Source organism: Tiliqua scincoides, chromosome 4 (assembly GCF_035046505.1).
Source record: "Tiliqua scincoides isolate rTilSci1 chromosome 4, rTilSci1.hap2, whole genome shotgun sequence".
In the NCBI taxonomy this organism is placed as follows: Eukaryota; Metazoa; Chordata; class Lepidosauria; order Squamata; family Scincidae; genus Tiliqua; species Tiliqua scincoides.
In genome coordinates this window covers 7,572,052-7,577,196 of record NC_089824.1, presented here as the reverse complement: position 1 = coordinate 7,577,196, position 5,145 = coordinate 7,572,052, and positions in this window count along the sequence as shown.

Genomic DNA, 5,145 nt, shown 5'->3' with positions numbered 1-5,145 from the left:
CCAGGCTGGCTGGAAGGGGGGAAAGGATTTGGCCTGTGGTGCTGCAGCTGGTTGTCCCCCCCCCGCCTGATCTGCCCAGCGTCCTGACTTCCCCTGCCCTCCCCCATCCCCAAACACCCCCTCCCCACTTTCGTTGCACCCTCCTGCCACCCTGTCCCACCCTCATACCGGTCTCCCTCGACTGACGCAGACCCACCTCTCCAGTTACGGATCCGGTGTCTGTGGGCTGGTGCAGGCCTCTGCCCTGCCATAGCTGGCTCTCGAGAAGGCACAAACATGCTTTATGGCACATTTGCAGCACGCGTAGGCCAGCACAGGAGGCCTGCACCAGCTGGAGACCAAGTTAGGATTGCACACTAAGGTGAACTATTGCGACCGAATGCAGGAAAATCCCTGCAACCTAATTGAGTGAACATTTACTTTTTTTCTATCGGAAAGCAAATATGATTTCTTATTTATGTCATTGTAAAGCATTTGTATTCCGTACATTTAAGGGCAACAAAATATACATTCATACAACTTTTGGCCCCAGCTTATAGGCGAAACTTTGAGAAGTAAAAGTGCCTGGAAACAAGACAGTAAGAGTATCATGGGGACAGAGAATAGGCTTCCACCATCATCATCAACTGAAATTTCCTTTCCCCTTGTAGAATCAGGGTCAAAGCCCCAAGCCTCTAGGCATTGCAAGCCTGATAAGGGGCTCACCCCTCTCTTATCAAGCTTGATTGTTGTCCATCACTGAGCAGGGCCTTTTCTGCTGCGCACCCTCACCACCCTAACCTGAAGAAACTCCTTATGAACTACCCAAAGTAATTCCCTAGGGGAATAAGGAAGGGGGAGGTCGAATTAATAACCCTGATGTTAGTGTCCATCCATCCATAAACCTTTACTGGCATTAAAAACAATAAATAACAGTGGCCAACACAGTGGCTATGATACCAAAGAGAAAGTTATAACAAGGGACTAATAAGGAAAAAAGGGAGGAAACAAAGGAGGGACATGGGATCAAGGTGGGGGTTTTAACTTGGAAACTACAGAAAGAAACTCTGCCACTGCATTGGTGGTAGCCACAGAGTTGTCACCCAGAAGGACAAGTAAAGGTTTGGTAGAAATACCAGAAAAAGTAGACAAGAAGGGTTTCAGGTGTATATCTTGGAGGGATTGATGAGCCGGGCAACAAAGTAATATGTGGTCCACTGTGTCCAGTTCTAGGGAACAGAAAGGGCATAATCTGTGGTCACGCAGGATACTGGAGAATCTGCCAGAATGAACAGCTGAGGGATGCTGTAAGTGTCTTTGCTTTCTGTTTTGCTGGACCACCAAGAAACCCAATTCCTGCAGCAAGCTCCGTGCCTAAGAGTGAAACATTACCCACCAATGAACGTTACCATATCATACCTCTTCCCCTCCCCTCCCCACGATGTTTACATACCCCACTGGGAGAAATTAGAGGCTGCTAGTTTTATCACAGGGTGTCAAAAAGACAATATCCAACTAAGGATATTGCCAACAATATCCAGCTAATATCCAACAGAGTGGTCAAGTGGTAAAATGTAAGCATCCTACCCTTAGACAAAGCCCAGGTGTTTATGGGAAACACCAAGAGGTATTCTGTCTGGAACAGGAGGAAAGACTGGCCTGATCTAGTGGCATGATTCTTATGGCTCTTCAGACAGAATAATGGATCATCTGAAATGTTTTTTCTAGTGATTGGATCTCTGGTCAAGGTATATCATGTTAACACATGTGCTCTGAGACACATGGTTTGGACATTTACACTTGCTTCTGATCATGCATGCCTGGGGGATCTTGCACTCTTCAGTCATGATGCATACCCCCACAAATTGTCCCCATAAGAACAAAAGGGAAAAGGAAGCAACTCAGTTACAGACAAAGCATTTATTTTTTTAAAAAAGTGATGATTAAATGCAATGATTTCACATAATGAAAAAAGATACAATTATAAACAAAAGTAGCAGAATATGTCTTAAATATATTGTTTCTATATATTTATTTTTTATTTTATTTTTCACATTTTTATACCGCCCTTCCGCCAAAGAGCTCAGGGTGGTGTACATAGCTGCTCCCCTCCTTTTGTCCTCACAACAACCCTGTGAGGTAGGTGAGGCTGAGAGAAAGTGACTGGCCCAAGGTCACCCAGGAAGCTTCGTAGCTGAGAGGAGATTTAAACCTGGATCTTCCAGGTCTAAGTCCACCTCCCTAACCACTACACCACCCTAGCTCTTCTACATGTACCTAGGAAATATATGGGTTTCTGAGACAAGCAACACATCTTCTCCCGGGGGATATGACCAATTCTGGAAGCTACAAAGTAATTTGGCTGCAAAAGGAGAGGGGGCAGTTGGTTGAAACAATCCCTTCACATGCTGTACACACAATCTTGCACTCCTGCTGTTTACAGCTGACGAAACCGAAATCCTCTTGGTCTGGGGAGTTTATGATGCAAGTACTGCAACCCTGTCCTAACTAAACACTCCCTTCCCACTAATGCAGTTGCTTCAATGGGGCACATGCTGGGCACTCTGGGGCACTATGCCATGGGGCACTATGGTGGTGAGCCAGTTGCAGAGCCCCCCCTCCCCCATGGTAAGGGAACTTTCATTCACTGTCTGAATGGGTCTGCTTTCAGCCATTGTGCTGGAGCAATACTGAGGAGAGTCAAGGAGAGGGGAACGAACACAGGGAATGGGATCGGTTTCTGGTGCAGGTTTCTGATACACTCTGATCTATGCATCAAAATACACACACATACTGGACAAATACTCGTGACATATCAGGAAACTGTTATCTTTATGTGATTAATCTGGTGGGGACATGTGAATTAAGCTGTTGGAGTCCCTTTGATGGGTGTGCACTGATAAAGAGACAGGCATTGTGTCAATGTGCCTTGGAACTTCTTTTGAAATACAGCTCTGTTGCAGAAAATGTTCACTCAGAGATGAATAACAAAACAAAACTCCTTCCTAAATTGAAACTTGCCAAAATATAGAGGTGCACACAATGGTGGCTGGGTATTGGGTTGACTTCTCTTCTCATACACATTGCAAATGCGCCAAGAGTGCCTTTTTAGGGAATAGAGTCTGATGCATCCAGAGTCTTCCTCCGAGCTGATGACTATCTTGACAGCTATCTGGATGAGTACAAGAACACTTTCCCTCTGATAATTGCAAGCAGAAAAAGGATGACAAATGAGGCAGGTCTCCTGGACATCTTGCAGTGAGCTTGGTGGAAAACAAGCTATGTCCTCAGGATGAGAGAGAGAGAGAGAGAGAGAGAGAGAGAGAGAGAGAGAGAGAGAGAATTGCTTTGCAGGTGTTTCCATTGCCTGCTCTTCCGGCATAGAAAAATGTACCACTCCTGGCTTCCGCTCCCCATCTCTGAAGAATGCTGATTCTTACTTATTCACAGGTACGTGGAAACCTCTTCTTGAAGTCTGTGTCATAATTCATTATCTTGGTGCTAATGAGCATTTGTGTGACACAAAATCCCATGCTTAATTAGGGAGATGGAAAGGATATCAGGTGGCAGGACTGGGAGTGATCCTGCATGAGTTCTTAGAGAGCCCTGCCAGTCTGAGGAATCAGGAATGGACTAGACTGACCAATGGTCTCCCTTCATATAAGGCAGCTTCTTATGTTTGTGTATGTTAGATGAAGTACTGCAAGCTGATTCAGGAAAACCCATGCGTTCTAGTTGGATGGACATTTGTTTTTTGTCATGCAAAGCAAATGGTATTTATTATCTATTTACCTTATATTAAAACATTTGCATTCTTCCTTTCCCCTTACATTTAAGGTACATAACAACCCAATACTATCCCCCCCCCCAATTGCAGTGATGCAAAAATGGCTACCTCTTCATCTTGTACTGGGCAAAGGTCTCCTCTGGATAAGGCAACATTTGTTCCCCTACCCAGGGTAACTCTCTGCAGCATAGAGGGGTCTTCTCGGACCTGCGCTAGCAAATTTGCTGGCGCCAGTTTGCGTAGGCCTGCGCCACTGGAGTGGGCCTTGGGAAGGGGGCTAGGATTCAATGGCCACTGCTGTCACCACACCTGCCCACTCATCTCCCCTTTCTAACACCCCCACATCCAAACTGCAAACCTGCTCCTGCAGAGGGAGTGCAATTCCATTCTGTAGAGGAATCCTTGCATCAAGGATTCGCCAGACCAATAGGACTCTGGGCAGGACAGCAAGAGAATTCCAATCCTGTTTCACTTTGTTTCAGCATTCTAGTCACCTTGAAACAGGGGTGGACTCATGTTGGATTATCATGACCCTCCTTCCCACCCCTGAAGCCTTGGTTGCTGCATCATTTGGAAATATGGTGGAAAAAACTGAGAATAACCCCTCCGGCCTTGTCCAACCAGGTCTCTGTTAGCTCACTCCTCCAGGATCAGAATCCTGGATCAGGTTGGTCTCATTAGTCTCTGACCTGGTCTCTGACCTGTTTAACAACAGCAGCTTTTCAAGGATGAGGAAGCGCCTGGAGAAGAACTGCAATACTCAGTACAAACCTAGGTATGTTACCTGCATAAGTGCCAACCACAGTCTAGACTTGTCACTCTAAAAAACTCTGCAGCTTTCTTTAGTCTTTTGAAACAAAGATGTTAGGGAAGCCTATTTGAGCTGCTAGTAATCTCCAGATGGCTGCTAGATCCCTGAACTAATCTTTGGTTTTTTGCACCGTCTCATAGGAAGCACTGCCTGCATTTGCAAGAAAGCCTTCTCTGCTCTTCATAGGACAAGGGATTTGGAAGTCCTTGGGAAAGTAGGCCCTCTGATCGCTGGAAATTGACACTCTCGTGGCTTGTTGTAAATCCTGTTATCAAAAACAGCCAATTATAGTGAGTTTTATGTCACCTTAAAATTGGGCAGCTGGAGTGTGCCTCATAGTTACCCCTGGTCAGAATGAGTTCATCATCCAACATTAGCTAAGAGCCAGAATAATTGGGGTGCCTCTTTCCATGAAGTGGCAATTCCCTTTCTCAATTCCATGAAGTGGCAATTCCCATAAGTCATGCTTATGGTATATTTTGATTACCTCTTTAACTAGAGATTGGGGTAGTTCAGACAAAGTTGTTTTCTTTATAGCTAGTGAAGTTTTATTTGGTGGCCTTCATTT